This window comes from Leiobunum rupestre, chromosome 10 (assembly GCF_980474605.1).
Source record: "Leiobunum rupestre chromosome 10, qqLeiRupe1.1.hap1, whole genome shotgun sequence".
Taxonomy (NCBI): Eukaryota; Metazoa; Arthropoda; class Arachnida; order Opiliones; family Sclerosomatidae; genus Leiobunum; species Leiobunum rupestre.
In genome coordinates, this window is record NC_143393.1 from 52,424,925 (window position 1) to 52,446,582 (window position 21,658).

Sequence of the window (21,658 nt, forward strand, 5' to 3'; positions counted from 1 at the left end):
TGGCCAACGTCAGGGAACCCTTGAAAATTCGTTGGCTTCTTCCGTTACAAAGTTGGACATTTAAAGTTCCGACTCTTCTGTAAATTAATTAGTTAATAAATAATTAAATAATTACAAGAAATTTACAAAAACACGGGAGATTAATGGATAAAGGAGGTAAGGATCACAGATTCGTTTGAATTTTGAAGGTGGGGTTACCCGATAGCGTGTTTTGAAAAGAGGAGGAGCTACATGAAATTCACCCCGAATTTTTTAATCCATTCTGGGGCCCTTTAATAAAGAAATATGATTTTTTTCTAAAAATGGGTGTCGTTTAATTCCATCTAAACCTTTTTGGGAAACGTCACGTGACTGGCGCACGCAACGAAGCGTTTCTCAGCTTTGAAACGTTCAAACGTTTTTACGCGCGTAAAGAAAATAACATTATGACGCGCGCTAGTGGAAAACAAGCTTAACCCGCTTGTGGCACTGGGTGAAACCTCGGAGCTAGTCCTTCTGCGTTGAGTTCGCAATTTCTTTCCGCAATGGATAAAGGAATTTTCCCTCGCATTTTGTGGTTTCCTCATCCATAAACACTTATTGAGATTAGCGGTAATAGTGATTGTAGGGATCTGTTGGCTCGCGTGGAATGAAGAGCATGCCACCACACTCCTAGATGATTCCTTATGTATTATCTTAGCTGAAGAGGTTAGCACTTTCGCCTAGCGGCAAGAAGAACCCGGGTTCAATCCCAGAGGAATTGGGTGAAAACTCTCAAAAACGCCATCTGCGTTGAATTACTCTTTCCTCCGAGTTAGTTCGGTTTCCTCTTCCCATAAAAACTTGCAGAGGTTTTTTTTTCAACAGATGTCGCTAGCGTCGAAATCAAAACAATATGCTTACTCTTCAGTTTGACCCAAAATGCGGGACATAAGTACTCTTGTAAATTTGTCAATAACTTAAATTATAGTAATTTTAACAATATATTTGATATGGGATATATAATTAAGGTTAAAGTTCACTAACAATTGTAATTAAGGTAAAAGTTGTCTTATAATAATACTCTACAATGGTTCTCTGACGACGTTGTTGTTTCGCTATTTTGAATTTTTCTTCCTGTGCCTTTAATAGATGTCACGACGATCTCCAGTAAAGTCGCTTTTCATCGAAGAATCGTATAGATTCATTGCCATCTCTAAAAACAAGGGCCTTATCATAGTACAGGTGGCAATGATAGAGCCGAATGTTGCTTTAAAGCAATAGTTTATGTAGGGACGCTAGGGGTTAGCTGTGACAGGGCTAGCCACAACCCTCCCACGTGAATTAATTTCCTCTGTACCGCTGTTTAAAGAGACTCTTATTAACATAAGGCGTTTTGATTGCTTTCCGAATGAATTATACTGAATCCCACTATTTTATCTTTCTATGATTATTAAGAACCTGGGAATTATTTATTAACAAGGCCTGTGCACGCGTCGGTTCCGATTTTTATTTTAGACGTTTTAAGTTCGCCAATATTTACTACTAGTGGTGCTCATCACGCGTAACATCAATAGCCTCAATTGGTTTTTGAGATGGTTATGGATATGGGTTTTCTTGGGTTGGGCCTCGTTTATCAATGAAATGCAAATTGCAAACATTATGTTTTTTTTAAAGTTGATGCAGTAATGGAGTTTCGGTTAATACTAAAATCCATTTTTGGGTGATCTCTAACTTAGTATTTCTCTTTCCGCGTTTAGGTACTGGATAAAAAGTTATATTCTTGTGAAATCTTGAATCACTTCTACAATCTATATAACAACAGTACCTTCCCATAATAATGAATTAATTGTAAAAGTTTTAATATTTAAACTAACGCATAAAAGACCGTTGGGCATTCCTAAGCCTTGTGTGATCTAAAAACGTCTTCCAAATGTGCAGATGACTAATTCGAATTTCTTAATCAATTTATCCACCGCTAGATGCAACTAAAGTCCTAGGGTCCGACCAAAAATTACCGCCCCCTGCCTTCCCCCTGTCCCGCGCTCTTGGTATTTACCCCTCCAGGAACCCCTTCTCTCCTACAAGCTTCTACCTGCCATACGGAAATATCGGGCGTCTCTCGAAATGGAAAATAACAAGTTCGCCAAGAAGGTGATAATATTATTTCGTGCCACACATAAATGACTTCGATAAGAAAGTGCCACACTTATTTATTACTTCTGACCATACACGGTTTCGATAAGAAATGCCACACTTATTTATTACTTCTGACCATACACGGCTTCGATAAGTAAGTGCCACACTTATTTATTACTTCTGACCATACACGGTTTCGATAAGTAAGTGCCACACCAGGCCTTTAAATACGATATCGCAGTGTTGTGTACACATTTCATTGGACGAGACTTAAAGGCACACTGTCAAGGGCATTTGTTTTTAAAATTGATGTTGAGCTTCCTTTTTTTTAATCCAGGCGGCGCCACCGTCGCGATGCGACGCGCTAGAACTAAGTTCAACTTTCACCTAAGAAGGATCTATTTCCGTTTGATTAATCCATGATAGATCCTTCTTAGGTTGAAGTTGAACATGGATCTATCACTTGCAGCTTTAGCCAGTGCAAGTTTTATCATATAACTATTCTTGTTTTTTCTTTGAGTAAACAGTTAAAAACCTATTACCATCGCAAATTCAAGCGCAGCGGCCAAGCTGTGGACAAGGCGACCTACGACTCTTTGCGGAAGGAGGTAAAAACTCTTTTATCCACTAACCGCCAGCTACACTCTGAATCAGTTTATGAGCAGTCGCTTAAGAATCCCAAGTGTCTGTGGAATTTTGTCAATGCGAGACTCAAGGCCAAAGCATCCCCTATCTCTCTACAGATCAATTCCAAATTAACGTCTTACCCGACAACGTTACACTGCAAAAAAAAGGTTCACTAGTAAATCACTAAAAGCACGCTAAAAGTGCGCAACAAAATCGGATCACTATACACCAAGAGATCACATTTGGAACATAGTATTTCGTGTGTGTACTTAGTGTACTATAAGGATCTACAAGCGTGAATAATACGTTCTTTAAGAAATTCAAAAGTGTGTACAGGTGGATCATTTAAAGATCACCAGCGCAACAAAATTGGCTCACTTGCTCACTCAAAGCACACTTAGGAAACACATAAGAGAACACTACTGTTTAAGTGTTCTTAGGTGTGTTTTAAGTGTTCCTGGGTGATCTTGTAGTGCTTTTTTGGCATTCTGAAAGTGTTTCAGAAATAGTTCGAAATAGAGCACTAAAAGATCACCTGCGGAACAAAATTGGCTCACTAGTTCAATTAAAGAACACACAGGAAACACAGTAGAACACTTAAACAGCAGTGTTCCCTTATTTCTTTAAGTGAACAGGTGAGCCAATTTCGTTGCGCAGGTGATCTTTTAGTGCTCTAATATTGAACGGCACTTCTACAAATGGGCTGATGTAGTGCATTATTTTGGTCAAGCACGAAAAGAGCTGTTATAGATTCTAATTTTCAGTGTTCAGTAAAATTTATCAACGTCAAGGTTTAGTTTTAGTTAAATGTAAAACTTTATTACATTTTGACAATTTGTTAAAAAAAATCTTAGTTTTACCGATATTGTCCCCTATTCACCGTGTTAGAAAATAAATATGTAAAAGCAATAGGCCCCTGGCGTAGATTAGATATCTGGCAGCATTATAGCTATCCGCAGTGAGGAAAAATACCACATGTGGCTCTCATTTTCGTCTGCTTTATTAAGTTTACACTATAGTCCTTGGATAAATTAAAAGTTAAGCAGACGATTTTGAATTTACTTGTACTACTCTTTTCATGCACGGGGCCTATAGACGCCATGCGTAGAAAAACAGGAATAAGAGTCATCGCCTACTGTCCGTGTTTGAAAACAAGTGTGTTAGCCATACTGAAACGAACCTAGGTGGCGCCAACGACGTAGAAGCTTTAGCTTAGCTTCTGTTAAGTGGGATCACCTGGTATCAATCGCTGCTAAGCCACCTGCTCTCGTAGCTTTGACTTCATTACGTATTTTTATCCTCTACATGTTTTGGAAGGCCGCCGAAAGGAGGCATAACGAAAGTTTTCAGAGGCAAATGAGGATAAAACAAAAGTATGAAATTTAAATTCGCTACCGAAATGAGACTAGGTGGCGCAGCGACGCTCAAGCTTAGCTTCTGCTAAGATGATATATATAAACTATTAGGTGTAACGCAGTGTACCAATTTGCACTATTAATTTAAAGTGTTCGAAAAGAGATTATGTGGTGTAGCTAATTTTATAACGTGGTGTTCTCAAAGTGATAATTTAGTGTACCAAACCATTGCTACTAGTGTTTTAAATGTGTTATGCGTTCTTTAAGTGCACCCTGATCAGTTTAGATCACTGATAGGTGAAACGAGATCACTTATAAGCGATATTTTCAAAAGAGTGAACACTCAGAGATCGTAAAAGCACACATGGGAACACTTTGTAGAACATATACAGGGCACATGTATGTGCTCCCAATGTGTACAATAGTTATCTAAAGAGGAACGATTTATTTGCAGTGTAGCCACAGCATTCAAAACTAATTTCAAAAATATCGCCACTGATAACGTTCAGAACCCTAACACCTATTCACTTCCTGGCATATACCCGGCAGCCACCACGCTTGCTCGTGTAACTCTAAATGAAGCCGTCATTCGCATCGCTATCAAAAAATCAAAACTCACTAGCTCTACGGGCATTGATAACATACCAATTTTATCTCAGGCGTGGTTCCCACTCTGTGGAAGACAGTTGTTATTTCCCCGATTTTTAAATCTGGGATCTCTGGGGATGTAAAAACTACCGTCCGATCTCTCTTATCTGCTGCTTTGCGAAGATATTCGATTCGGTAATGCACGAAGTCCTCTGCAATTGGTTTAAACCCAATTTCACTGAACACCAACACGGATTCCTGAAAGCGCGCTCAGTGGTCACAAACCACATCTCGTTTCTCAACGATGTTATGCCTACTGTCTTATCCAGAGGTCAGGTCAACGTCGTCTCTCTAGATCTATCCAAAGCGTTTGACCGGGTGTCCCATCACCTTCTTATGACCAAGTTAAACCTCTACGGTCTTACCGGTAACTTCTCCCGATGGCTACTGGACTACCTCACCAACCGATCCAACATCCTGAAGGTCAACGGCCAGGTTACCACGGTCTCCTACGCTACCACCTGCGGGGTTCCTCAAGGGAGCTCGTTGGGCCCATTGTTATATAACATATACACTAACGACCTCCCCGACGTCATAAAAATCTCAAAAGTCAAACAGTTCGCAGATGATAACAGAGTCTATAAAAACATCACGTGTGAGACCGACTGTAAGGCCCTACAGGAAGATCTAAACAATGTGGCAACTTGGTGTTCTAACAACAACCTGCTTATAAACAGTTCGAAGAGCCAGGTTATATCACTCACTCGAAAAACCAACACAAATATGTGCAACTATACAGTCAAAGCTGTCTAAGTACCAAGAACATTTTGCCTTAAAGACCTGGGTATCTGGTTGGACAGTGGCCTATATTTCCGAGAACAGGTGTCAAACGTCATCGGTCGTTCTCGACGTCTTCTATTCGGGGTCCTTCGCTTGGCTCGGGCACTGAAATCGGTCAAATCTTTCAAAAACCTCTACATCAGCCTAGTGCGTTCCAAACTGACATATGACATTTTATCATGGGGCGACTGCTCAGATTACCTAATTCAGAGAGTGCAAAGAAAATTCGTGGAATATTTGCACATGTTTTTCCTCCCCCAACAACCTTACGACTACATGCACTTACTAGGCTGCTTAGGCATGGAAACAATAAAATTTTACACTATTAAACGCGAAATTATCTTTGTGTGGCGGTTTATAAAACTTTCACATCTAACTGAATTAACTCTTACATTTAGTTTAACAAAGATTTTAAGCCCGATGCAAAGAATGCAACAAACCTGCAACCAATATACTGCACAATTAGACATTTTTAACTGTAAATGCTTGGATATACTGCGGTTAAAATAACCTATCGGCTTGTATGTATGTATATAACTAATGTTTTAGAAATTTTTCACCCTCTTGCGTGTACACCCTTGTAGGTACATTTGTACTGTTGATGTTCTCAATAAACAAACTTTTTCATTTCATTTTTCATTTCATATTACATAATCTTATAAATTACATTATATTACATAACATTATATTACATACCATTATATTACATAACATTATATTACATACCATTATAATAACATTATATTACATACCATTATAATAACATTATATTACATACCATTATAATAACATTATATTACATAACATTATAAATTGCATTATAACATTATAAGTTACATTATAACATTATAACATTATAAATAACATTATATTACATAACATTATAAATTACATTACATTTCATTTCATTTAATTTCATTTCATATTACATAACATTATAAATAACATTAGAAATAACATTATATTACATAACATTATAAATAACATTATATTACATAACATTATAAATAACATTATATTACATAACATTATAAATAACATTATATTACATAACATTATAAATAACAATATATTACATAACATTATAAATTACATTATAATATTATAAATTACATTATATTACATAACATTATAAATTACATTATAATATTATAAATTACATTATATTACATAACATTATAAATTACATTATAACATTTTAAATTACATTATAACATTATAAATTACATTATAATATTATAATTTACATTATATTACATAACATTATAAATTACATTATAACATTTTAAATTACATTATAACATTATAAATTACATTATAACATTTTAAATTACATTATAACATTATAAATTACATTATAACATTTTAAATTACATTATAACATTATAAATTACATTATAATATTATAAATTACATTATATTACATAGCATTATAAATTACATTATAACATTATAAATTACATTATAACATTATAAATTACATTATAACATTATAAATTACATTATAACATTATAAATTACATTATAACATTATAAATTACATTATAACATTATAAATTACATTATAACATTATAAATTACATTATAACATTATAAATTACATTATAACATTATAAATTACATTATAACATTATAAATTACATTATAACATTATAAATTACATTATAACATTATAAATTACATTATAACATTATAAATTACATTATAACATTATAAATTACATTATAACATTATAAATTACATTATAACATTATAAATTACATTATAACATTATAAATTACATTATAACATTATAAATTACATTATAACATAATAAATTACTCTATAACATTATAAATTACATTATAACATTATAAATTACATTATAACATTTTAAATTACATTATAGCATTATAAATTACATTATATTACATAACATTATAAAATACACCTGCTTCAGAACACACGATCACAGTTCAGTATAATCAAAGCTTACCTTCGATATGCTTTCCTGGGGAGGCTGCGCCGATTATTTACAAAATAAAATTTAAAATGTGCAAAATTAATCCCTTGAATTTGCACACTAATTTCCTCAAAAACCTGCCCTACGACCACGACAATCTACTCGATCACTTATGCTTGAAATCGATAGTTAGAATTTTTATTTATAAAAACTATTTGTAACTCCAACATTAAAGATTTAACTCATTATCTCAAATTACATGTACTCTCCACAAAAACGAAGCGAATGATTTCATTTCATCTCCTTTGAGATTTCAAATGACCTGTAACAGGAATCCATACCTCTACTTGGAATGCTTATCGCTACAGATTTTCGTCTCGATGTTTTTTTTGACAAACAACAACGTGAGAGGGGAGCGCGCGCAGAGGGGATTTTTTCTCTCGTAGGCGTGGCCAAAGCCGTCAGCATGATCTTACCATAAGCGATACGGCAGGATAAGCATTCCAAGGAGAGGTATGGATTCCTGCCGGTAACTATTTCAGAAACAAAATTGATTTTTCTCCTGTAAATACCAAGATCATTTAAAGCTTTAAAATGATGTTTAAAAATTTATATATTGTAGCAACCAATTTAAAAGTTATCAGATTTAGTTTATCCACAGTTACTTTAAACATTTAAACATATTTATATTTATTTTTATTTATTAGTTAAGATGGCTTTGGGCCACTCTGGTGGCGATGTAGGGGCCCCAGGAGAAGCTTCTTATAGTTCTATCGTTCTCATTGAAGTGGCCGCGCAACGGACGGTCATTGAGAGGGTTTGTCAAAGGTGACCTTATGGCCAAAGGTATCCTGAGTTTTACTCTTCTGATTATTTTTATCTCTCTCCGTTCTCTCACTTTTGGGATTAGCGAGTCCCCAACTTCTTTGTATGAAGCCGTCGTGTACCGTTTTTCCCTAGCCACCTAGTATGTTCATTACTAGTCCGAATTGAGGGTGGCCATTTACCAAGTTCGGAGAAATTATCTATTGTAAATTTTTCTGGAAATATGCAATTTATTATTTTAACGAAAGATTTCTGAATGACTCTTTGTGTTTTCCCGACGTTTGGAACGAAATTATTAAAACGGGCGTCAGGACGCTGTGGTCGTGATTGGATGGGTCTATCCAGTAGTTTTGGAAACTGGGTTACCGATTGGTTGAAGGGTGACCAACATCACGGACCACGTGAGTGAGTTGGGGGTTCCTTTCGGCAGATCCCGACTGGGTCTCACCTTGTCTCCAAAAGGTGAAGATAACTATAAACCAAAAGCTAGAGTTCCCGAAAATCCGTTAGGCCACGAGAATCTCGACCGTGAAGTGCGGACAAAGTTAACGGTCTCGTGGAACTAGTGAAGAACCTCAGTTGGTAATGGCAAGATCCTTGTCCAATTAGTCGAACCCGTTGACGGTGAAGCCTGCGCGAATGTGATACAAAGATGTGCGGTTAAGAACGCTGACAAGTTTGGACCACCAACCCGGACCGAGCATATAAGAATTGAGTTGTTTCAGATGTTTTGGATATTGGTTTTGTTTTGTTTTGTTTATTTTTGGTTAATAAACCCCATGAGCCTCGCTAACGCGAGAGGTAGGACCACTTGGGTGAAGTAGGTTTGGTCTCCGGGTTTCCATTAGGCGGGCTATAGCGAATAGGATTTAGTAGGAAAAACCCTTCCATATATAACAAAGTTTAATTTTGTAATTTATGAATGTTTAAATATTGTGATATTGTACCTTATATGAATTTCTAAATATTGTCCGATTGCTGTGTATAACCTTTAATAATGTGCATATTAACCATGTTATTCTATTCTTATTATATTATATGATATCATATAACATGATATGCTATTCTATGCTATACTATGACATGATTTTATGCTATGCTATGCTATGATATAATATGATATTATATTATATTTTAGCGATACTAAAGTGCTTATAATATATTATATAATTCTACTTACTGGATAAAAATTGGTTTTTACATAAGAAGTACTCAAACGATTGGGGATTACTTAATTTGAACAAATATCTATATTTTTGAAAATAAAGACGTGAATAGAACAAAAATAAATAGGTCTATTTAAATAAAAATACTTTATTTGAGAGTTATTTTTCTCAAGTGAACAAAAAAAGGGCAAAAATATTAAATTCCCAGATGCATTTGGAAGAAATTTATTTCTCAAGAACCACCTACTCAGACACCGTGTACTCTAAGCCTTTCAGCTAATTATTTGGGAAAGCTCTGTTTTGGAAAATCCAAAGAATGGAGAAGAGAATAAGACCTTTTGGTTAGTAGAAGTCTCCCGATGGACCTTATAGAGTATCTGGTCGTGTATTCTCTTTTATCGTAATATACTTCGTGTAGTAGAATAGCGGTAGCTCCACCTAGTGGGTGCCACGTGCGGGGATCAATGCCGCAAACAATTACCATAAAATCCTCTGGGATTTTTTGTATCAGAGATCGCCTTTTCTTCAGCCGCGTTCCGCGCAATATTGACAACAGCCTCGCCGTTGTTTCCCCCTACGACTACTATGAGGCGCCTCTGCAGTCACTGACGCTTAATCAAGCGAATTTCCCCCGAGATCCTGGGCTTGCCCCTTCATGCCGCTCTACCGGCCCGTGACAAAAACCTCATAAACGGAAAAACGCCATTTTGAGATATCTGGTTTTTTATCTTTTTTTTTGGTTCTCTTAGAATATTCCAAATAGGTGATGAATCTATTTCAAAAAATTATATTTAATTTAAGTAATTAAGGAAATTCTGAAATTCGTTTTATCTTTAGGAATGTAAATATTTACGATTTAGTTGTTAATATTATATTTCCAACAAATGGGTTTTGTACAATCCCAAATGTAAATATATGACATTATATATAATGTAAAATTACATGACATGACATGATATGATATGATATGGTATGATATGATATGATATGATATGATATTTATATTATATTTACAATGGCTGGTTAATGTGGTAATATTTATTTAATGTTTAATAGTAACTTTTAAAATGTTTCTTAGAAATGGCTTGTTTGAATAATGTGAAACACTTTAATTACAGTTTAATTTTTAATATTAAAATGTTTCTAAAACATTACTTGTTTTAATAATGTGATAATTTTTAATTAAAATTAAAAATTAAAATTAAAAATTAAAAATTAAAAATTAAAAATTAAAAATTAAAATTAAAAATAAAAATTAAAAATTAAAAATTAAAAATTTAAAATTTAAAAATTTAAATTAAAAATTAAAATGTGTGTAAAAAATGTTTTTTAATACTGTGGTAATATTTAATTAAAATTTAACATTAAAATGTTTCTCAAAAATGTATTGTTTTAATAATAATATTTAACTCATATTAAATTATAAATATTCAACAAAATTGGTTTGATTTAATAATGTGGTAATATTTCATATATTTCATATTAAAATGTTTCTGGAAAATGGTTTGTTTTAATAATGTAGTAATATTTAAATATTTAAATATTGAGATAAAATTTATTTTAAGTTTATTATTTAATATTGAAATATTTTCCTAAATTATTTGTATATATAATATTTATATATTGCTTTGTTTAATATTCAAATATTTTCCAAAAAAATATTAATAAATAGGTTATACTTTAAGGAAAATGAAAAACGTTATATCTTTTTAAAAATAGTTAAACTTGGTTGATATTTTATGGGAGATGACTATATAATTTTCAGTAAACTTTGAATTCGCTATTAACGCGTAAATTTCGGAAAATGGCGTTTACAAGGTTTTTGTAATTGGTTCTCCTTCTGGCGTCGCGCTGGAACGCGGGGTTTTGTTGAGCGTGCGAAATTTTCCACAAAATTAGGGGGAACAGGCGTTAAGATCCTAATCCTCTTTAAAACTTCCGAAAAGCGCCTTAAATCTGAATAATTATTCCACTTCTCCATCCAATGACGGCGAAGTAAAAAAATTCACGGGGCTTAAAGCGTTAATTGGCTTTCAAATCGAAATAAGTCTCGTCAGGATTATTTTGCCTCCTCTTCCCATTTACGAGTTGAAAATTACATCAAAAAACCTACTTTAAAACTGTGTTATTTATTTATCTCTCGTTATATTATAATACTAATGCTTTTCTAATAAATATTAATAATAACAATCAGCTAGGCTAATACCCAAGGCAACTTCTTAGGCCCAAGTCATCTAGTAATGCCAGAGATACGCACAATATAGAGATATGAAACTCCGCCTGAAAAGCGACCCCCGGAATTTTAAAAATCCTGAGCGGAGCGACGCCTAACGGCCGGGAGAAAGCGTATTTTTCGAAAACCCAAACAGCGGATTTCAGACGCAAAAATTTATATACGCGTTTTGCCTTAGAAATTATCATCTTGAGGGTTTGTATCAATAAAGAAATATGCCTGGAAGTAATTGTTCTGTAAAATTTTGTAACAGTTCCAAAGAAAAGCAAATTATCTCATTAATTGTTTAAGTTTCCAAAAGAGAAAGAACGGTGGGAAAAATTAATTAATAGCTTTTGTTAGGCCTATCTTTAATATGTGGTTTTTCAATAAACTTAGCTTCTTCCGACATTTTCAGCCATTTCTCAGAGCTATCTTTATTTGAAAGATGCGATACATTTGCATCATAATAAAATATGAGCTCTACATTTTGAGGATTCTTGTTTTATGAATAGTAAAACCAAAAACAGACTGACATCAAACGCTATTTTGTCAGTTGAAATCTTCGCAAGGCTCAAATTATCATTTTAAAAGCATATAAAGCTTAAAGAACCTCAACTGTGTTTAAATTTCAGTCTTTTCCCGCCAATGTATATAGTAGAAAAATGTACAAATGCATTTGGAAAAGCTACACTCCATTAAAAATTCAAAACCATTCTCCAGACCCCTTTTGGTTTCACTTTGCCCCCTCAAACTTCTAGAACGTTCCTACGCCCCTGAAGAACGCAATAATAGACCTACAAAAAGGACCTGTGTTTCAGTTGCAGCAAGTTCCAGCGAAACTATATCTACAGAACAGGATTGTAAACAGTTTCATTCAAAACAACTCTATTAAATTTAAACATGATTTTCTTTATCAGTGGAAATTTCTACAATTGAAATTCAGCAGGCTACTAAACCTAATATCGAGACAAATTCCTTCTTAACACTGACTTATATAAGACCCATATAATAATTCCAGATGATTATGATGAAAGTCTTCCATCAGAAAATAATTATTATCCCAGGGCATGTTCGGAGGAAGACTTTCAAATTTGTAAAAGTTCACTTGAAAGCCAAGGGCCTGGAAAACAAAACACACTATCTTACATTTCAGGATATGTCTTATCTCGTTGTAATAAAAACCACAATTGTGATTCATGCAAAACCAAACTTGTAGATGAAAAACAAACACTCAACCAGTCAAATATATTAGCATCATTTAAGTCTCGTGATACATCAACATTCAGGGGCTTTGCAACACCAACTGAAAGATTCCAGAGCTACGTATCTGAGATCAAGGACAAGTTTGATAAACTTTTCCCAATGGTAATACAAATGAATAAAGGAAAAAAGAGGATTACCAGAATTATTTCAAGAACAATGGATCAATCTTGGTTTATTTCAAAAGATGAGATGCATCAGCATTTTCCATGTGTTGATTACTTGAAAGAAATAATCAAATTTTTTGTACAACTTTCCATTCGTAGTACATTGGAAAAACATAATTTAAACCACAAGTATGACAAAACCCCGAAACATCTAGATCACAAATTACTTAAGGTTCAACATTAACAAATACTTACCAAACATTTTAGTCGATAACCATTTCGATAACATATACTTGGATTAATAATATTCCAATTTTTTATCCCAGAAATACTCTTGGATTAATGATCATTAATTTGACCTCTGGCCCTGATTCAAGTAACAAAGGTCTAAAATAACATAAAAATAGTTAATAACTTAATATATGAACTTTCTTAAAATAATTAAATATAATTAATTAAAAACTTACTTTTTATCTTATCTTAATAAATTATATTGAAAATCCTCTAAACAATCGTATTTCCTTATTAAAGCTGCACATATGATTCATTGAATTTCATACAAAAACAAAACGTAAACCTACTACAAATAAACACGGGAAGAAAAAGCTTTCTCCCGGCTGATAGATGGCGCCGACGTTAACGAAAAAAAAAGGGTCGCAGCGATGTATAGGGAGTTTCATTTCTATATTGTCAGTATCTCTGGTAATGCCTTAAACAGGTGGCAGGCTTACAATGCGTAGGAGGGTGGTGGCAAGCTCCAGGCCCGTCTTAAGACCTTTTGGGGCCCTGGGCTAAATTATTTCTTAAGAACTTTGCGATCCCCAACGGTCAGCCTATGTATGTCCGTTGTCTAAATTACACACAATAATCAAACCAAAACTTTTAAATTTAATTTCAAATGTATAACATAGGCCTACTAGATTTTTCCTGACAGTGAGTCACTGCAAAAGTGACATAATTATGTCACTTTTGGTCACTGTTAGGTTTTAGAAATTGTTGGTACCGTAGGATACGCGATGTGGCGATGAGTCAAATTACTTTAGACGTAACTAAAAGACACAAAATACTAAATGAGCCTAAATAATATTCAACCAACTAAACCCTTATCCCTAGGGTATGGCTGGCCTTTCCAGGGCCCTAAAACTGGCTGGGGGCCCTGGGCTGTAGCCCATTTAGCCCATGCTTTAAGACGGCCCTGGCAAGCCCTTCATGCCACGCGAGCCAACAGCTCCCCACACCTAGGAGCAACAAACACACAAGGAGAACGCAACCCGTCAAAAGTAGTGAATTTTCTTGCGTACATTTTTCATTGGTTAGACGCATTATCGCCTACTACGTTGGAATGGGAAAATCCGGAAATTGTCTTCCCACTTTCCGTAAAATGTTCAGTGGTAAAGTTGTATACAACATTGCGTTAGCGTGTTTAAAGGCTAGCTGCGTTATCCTTGTGTTTGTTGCGCCTGGCCTACACTAACTAAATGCCATCAAGAACCTATTTAGAACTACCGAGCACTTAAAGGTCTGCACTTTTCAGAACGATATAAAACATAGGATGGGTTTATTTCTACCATTAATATAGATCTGCCAACAGCCTTCGCGGCATCAGCCTCTTGCAGGGGCAGGACATAATGCTCCGCTCCTTTTCTTGTTACTGTTGCATAGCAGGAAATAAACCACGTGTACGTAAGAGTGGATCTTCAATTGGCCCGAGAATAGCCAATGAGAAAACAGTCTAGCGATGGCGTAACTAGAGCGATTTCTCATTGGCTATTCTCGGGCCAATTGCAGAGTGGCATTTATAGCGTCATAAAAATCAATTAACTTAGTTCTGCCACTACGACAGCCACGTCGTACTCAGGCGATCAAAGTACGTTCGGTATTCATGGGTGTATATGAGTACATTCATTTTTAAACTTAGGGATAATGCCTATGTTGAGAGCTAGGAGCAACAAACACAACACCCCACACAAGGAGAACGCAACCCGTCAAAAGTTGTGGATTTTCTTGCGTACATTTTTCATTGGTTAGACGCATTATCGCCTACTACGTTGGAATGGGAAAATCCGGAAATTGTCTTCCCACTTTCCGTAAAATGTTCAGTGGTAAAGTTGTATACAACATTGCGTTAGCGTGTTTAAAGGCTAGCTGCGTTATCCTTGTGTTTGTTGCGCCTGGCCTACACTAACTAAATGCCATCATTAACCTATTTAGAACTACCGAGCACTTAAAGGTCTGCACTTTTCAGAACGATATAAAACATAGGATGGGTTTATTTCTACCATTAATATAGATCTGCCAACAGCCTTCGCGGCATCAGCCTCTTGCAGGGGCAGGACATAATGCTCCGCTCCTTTTCTTGTTACTGTTGCATAGCAGGAAATATACCACGTGTACGTAAGAGTGGATCTTCAATTGGCCCGAGAATAGCCAATGAGAAAACAGTCTAGCGATGGCGTAACTAGAGCGATTTCTCATTGGCTATTCTCGGGCCAATTGCAGAGTGGCATTTATAGCGTCATAAAAATCAATTAACTTAGTTCTGCCACTACGACAGCCACGTCGTACTCAGGCGATCAAAGTACGTTCGGTATTCATGGGTGTATATGAGTACATTCATTTTTAAACTTAGGGATAATGCCTATGTTGAGAGCTAGGAGCAACAAACACAACACCCCACACAAGGAGAACGCAACCCGTCAAAAGTTGTGGATTTTCTTGCGCACATTTTTCATTGGTTAGACGCATTATCGCCTACTACGTTGGAATGGGAAAATCCGGAAATTGTCTTCCCACTTTCCGTAAAATGTTCAGTGGTAAAGTTGTATACAACATTGCGTTAGCGTGTTTAAAGGCTAGCTGAGTTATCCTTGTGTTTGTTGCGCCTGGCCTACACTAACTAAATGCCATCAAGAACCTATTTAGAACTACCGAGCACTTAAAGGTCTGCACTTTTCAGAACGATATAAAACATAGGATGGGTTTATTTCTACCATTAATATAGATCTGCCAACAGCCTTCGCGGCATCAGCCTCTTGCAGGGGCAGGACATAATGCTCCGCTCCTTTTCTTGTTACTGTTGCATAGCAGGAAATAAACCACGTGTACGTAAGAGTGGATCTTCAATTGGCCCGAGAATAGCCAATGAGAAAACAGTCTAGCGATGGCGTAACTAGAGCGATTTCTCATTGGCTATTCTCGGGCCAATTGCAGAGTGGCATTTATAGCGTCATAAAAATCAATTAACTTAGTTCTGCCACTACGACAGCCACGTCGTACTCAGGCGATCAAAGTGCGTTCGGTATTCATGGGTGTATATGAGTACATTCATTTTTAAACTTAGGGATAATGCCTATGTTGAGAGCTAGGAGCAACAAACACAACACCCCACACAAGGAGAACGCAACCCGTCAAAAGTTGTGGATTTTCTTGCGTACATTTTTCATTGGTTAGACGCATTATCGCCTACTACGTTGGAATGGGAAAATCCGGAAATTGTCTTCCCACTTTCCGTAAAATATTCAGTGGTAAAGTTGTATACAACATTGCGTTAGCGTGTTTAAAGGCTAGCTGCGTTATCCTTGTGTTTGTTGCGCCTGGCCTACACTAACTAAATGCCATCAAGAACCTATTTAGAACTACCGAGCACTTAAAGGTCTGCACTTTTCAGAACGATATAAAACATAGGATGGGTTTATTTCTACCATTAATATAGATCTGCCAACAGCCTTCGCGGCATCAGCCTCTTGCAGGGGCAGGACATAATGCTCCGCTCCTTTTCTTGTTACTGTTGCATAGCAGGAAATAAACCACGTGTACGTAAGAGTGGATCTTCAATTGGCCCGAGAATAGCCAATGAGAAAACAGTCTAGCGATGGCGTAACTAGAGCGATTTCTCATTGGCTATTCTCGGGCCAATTGCAGAGTGGCATTTATAGCGTCATAAAAATCAATTAACTTAGTTCTGCCACTACGACAGCCACGTCGTACTCAGGCGATCAAAGTACGTTCGGTATTCATGGGTGTATATGAGTACATTCATTTTTAAACTTAGGGATAATGCCTATGTTGAGAGCTAGGAGCAACAAACACAACACCCCACACAAGGAGAACGCAACCCGTCAAAAGTCGTGGATTTTCTTGTGTACATTTTTTCATTGGTTAGACGCTTTAGCGCCTGCTGCCGTCGGAAGGGGGAAATTCGGAAATTGTCTTCCCCCCGCCCGTAAAACGTTCAGCGTAAAGGCTCGTGACGCTCGTCCAATGAAATACGTATACAACCCTTCGTTAGCGTGTTTAAAGGCTAGCTGCGTTCTCCTTGTGTTTGTTGCTCCTATAGTTTGAGAGTATCAGGTGGGCATCATTGTCGACTTAATAATAATAAGAATACTCAGCTAGGCTAATACTAAAGGTACCAACTTAGGCCCAAGTCATCAAGTGAATTTTAAAGCTCTTAATTTAGGAGGCCGGGTTAAGAGGTGAGGGGGTAAGAATAACGTCACCAGCGAGTGCTTCAATCTCATTAGGGAGAAGGAGCTTGTTGATCGAGCATGGTCATTCACCATACGTATACAGGGTATTACGGAAAGGGTGTCATAAATTTTAGAGCGTGTTATTTGGGTCCTAATGAGTCCAAAATGTTCCATAAATATGGGCCCTAAAAGGTTTTGTTTTAGAGCTTTAGGCCAACAAAAACCGGGCCCCAAAACAATGAAATAACCATTCAGGTGAAGTTCGGTAACTGCCTTGAACCAAATGGTTTCCATTTATTATTTTTTGTTTTTTATGGTGAAGTGATAAACACAGTAGCAAATGCCAAAAGTTCTTTATTGATTTAGCAGAAATATGCTAAATCCTACAATTATTTTATTAATGCCAAGTTCCATTTTTTCAAGGAATCTAGTTTAATCGACATTGTTAAAGGGAATATAACCTGCAAAGCAATCTATATTGAAGACTCTTCAATTTTTCAAATTTCCCTGTACAGTGGTGCCGAACATTTTTAAAGCCAAAGGCTGCAAACGTTGGTGTTCCACACCAAATACCTGAGGTAATATTCCCTGTGTTAAGGAAACGGAATGGTACTTGTTAGTGTTGAATACGTGAAATGGTACTTGCGAATGCTAACAATTGCTTCGATTTAATAATCATTTGTTTTTAATGATGAAGCGATTAAAACCATAACTGATGTGATTAATAGACTTGAGAATTAAGGGTCATAATCCTTTCATGTATTTAATAACACTTAGGTAAAGTATTTTAAAGAATCGACATAAATGTTTAATAACTTAGAATTGAAGTTACTTATGTTAATTTCTGTTTAATTGGTTCAAAATGACCACCTCCGGCTGTAATACAGGCACGAGCTCGTCGTACAAACGATTCTCGCCTACATAACTAGTGTTAGGTCTGATTAAGTACAGCTTTGGCAAAAACGTTCGGTGTGGTATTGTAAGTGTAATTTTTTTCTTTAGCCTAGGCTAAATGGTCGGGCTTTGCGCAAATCAAACTGTATCAGTATACCATTCTGTGTCTACAACACTAACAATTACAATTTCGTGTCTTCAATACTAACAAGTACCATTCCGTGTCTTCAGCACTAACAGTACCATTCCATGTCTTCAACACTAACAATTAAAATTCTGTGTCTTCAACACTAACAAGTACCATTCCGTGTCTTCAACACAATTACAATTCCGTATCTTCAACACTAACAAGTACCATTCCGTGTCTTCAACACTAACAATTACAATTCCGTGTCTTCAACACTAACAAGTACCATTCCGTCTCTTCAACACTAACAATTACAATTCCGTGTCTTCAACACTAACAAGTACCATTCCGTGTCTTCAACACTAACAATTACAATTCCGTGTCTTCAACACTAACAAGTACCATTCCGTGTCTTCAACACTAACAAGTACCTTTCTGTGTCTTCAACACTAACAAGTACCATTCCGTTTCCTTAACTTTCATATTTCCAGAATAAGATGCACTATTCCAGCATCAATCTGGTAAAATACTTTGAATTGGCATTCACCTCGTAAAAGCTGCTTATTTACAAAATGTCTAACAATGTTTAACAGTGTCGCATAAGCTCGATTCTTTGAAATAATGGAATCATTGTAGGATTGAGCACACTTCTGCTTGTTCAATAAAGCACTTTTGGCATTTGCTATTGTGTTTATCGCTTCACCGTTAAAAACAAATGAATAATAAATGGAAACAAATGGGTCCAAGGCAGAATACCGAACTTCACATTACTGGCTATTTCGTTGTTTTGTGGCCCGGTTTTTGTGGGCCTAAAACTGTGAAACAAAGCATTTTAAGACCTCTGTTCATAGGAAATTTTTGAATCATTAGGATCCTAAGAACACGGCTTCAAATTTACGACATACGTATCCGTAACAGCCTAGTACATTCTTGATAAGCCTCATTTTAATAAAAAACTAGCCTTTGGTTGTGATCTCATGCTATTTTATACAATCCAGAAGGTGCTTTTATACAATCCAGAAGGTGCTTTTTAAGCACTGATAAAGTTTAGACTCGTAGGTTCTCAGTAGTTCTAAATAGCTTCTGGATTGTATAAAATAGCATGCTTTTTAAGCACTGAATCAGCATGAGTCAGCCAGAGTAGCCGGGTTCGATTCCAGTTTGTGGTACTGGGGAAAACTCAAAATAACTCCGTCTGCGTTAAGCTTTCACGTTCGCTCCCCAGTAGATAAAGGGTTTTTTCCCAAATTCTTCTATTTCCCCTTTCTATAAACTTGTTGAGGTGTAGGGAACTGTTGGGTCGCACGAGGTGTTAGAAATCCCATCAAATTGGATGGAAATAAGCTTATTGAGGACCGATAGATTTTCCTTGATCATCTGTAGTAATTTATTCTTTTTGGGTGCATTTTAGGTTGAAAATAGTATAGCCATCCACCGGTAGGTAATGGAATCGGGTTTTATTAGAGATTTTCCGTGACACAATCATTGAAACGCTATTCAAATTTTCGCTAATTAAGATAAATTCATAATTTCAGGATTATTGACAGAACAAAACATTATCTTAAGATATTACTTGTACTTCATCCGATTCTGAGTTGGTATAAGAAAAATTTGTGAACTTCGTCATACAAATTCGGGGGGGGGGGGGGTTCAATGCCCCTCTGCAACGACCATGCTCGTTATTCTCAAAAACATACTATTATTTCTACAAAACATGTCAATTTACATTACGGTAATTCGACGATAGATTGAGGTAGGTATACTCATACATTTTGCAAAAAAAGGTTTCTAGGGATATTTGGACCGTACGAACGGAATTCTCTATTTTCAGGTAGATCCATACGTCAAATTTTTGACTTAATGTATGGATATTATTCGCGACCTTTATACGATATAATATGCACAAATTAGTTTTTATTCGGATAATTTTCGGATATGGATATAAAAGAAATGAACAGAAAATTTCTTATCCGAACGCCGAGCCCTAAACGTGTAAGACTCGAAACTACAGTAGAACAATAGAACGTGTCAAACCAAAAACTTCGTTAAGAACACTCAAATCTACGGTATGAACAATAGAACGTGTGTAACCCAAAACGACGTTAAGAACCCTCAAATCTACGGTAAGAAAAATAGAACGTGTCCAACCTACAACTATGTAAGAACAAAAGAACGTGTCCAACCCAAATATATGGTAGGAACAAAAGAACGTATCAAACCCAAAACTACGTTAGGAACACTCAAATCTACGGTAAGACCAATAGAACATGTGAAACCCAAAACAACGTTAAAAATGCTCAAATCTACGGTAAGAACAATGGAACATGTGAAACCGAAAACAACGTTAAAAACACTCAAATCTATGGTAAGAACAATATAACGTGTCCAACCCAAAGCTATGGTAGGAACAAAAGAACGTATCAAACCCAAAACTACGTTAGGAACACTCAAATCTACGGTAAGAACAAAATAACTTATCAAACCAAAAACTACGTTAGGAACACTCAAATCTACGATAAGAACATTAGAACATGTGAAACCCAAATCAACGTTAAGAACACTGAAATCCACGGTAAAAACAATATAACGTGTCAAACCCAAAACTACGTTAGAAATATTCAAATCTACGGTAAGAACCAGAGAACGTGTCAAACCAAAAACTACGTTCAAAACACTCAAATCTACCGTAAGAACAAAAGAACGTGTCCAACCCAAATATATGGTAGGAACAAAAGAACGTATCAAACCCAAAACTACGTTAGGAACACTCAAATCTACGGTAAGACCAATAGAACATGTGAAACCCAAAAAAACGTTAAGAACACTCAAATCTACGGTAAGAACAATAGAACGTGTCCAACCCAAAACTATGGTAGGAACAAAAAAACTTATCAAACCCAAAAACTACGTTAGGAACACTCAAATCTACGGTCAGAACAATAGAACACGTGAAACCCAAATCTACGGTAAGAACAATATAACGTGTCAAACCCAAAACTACGTTAGAAATTATTCAAATCTACGGTAAGAACCAGATAACGTGTCCAACCCAAAAACTATGGTAGGAACAAAAGAACTTATCAAACCCAAAAACTACGTTAGGAACACTCAAATCTACGGTCAGAACAATAGAACACGTGAAACCC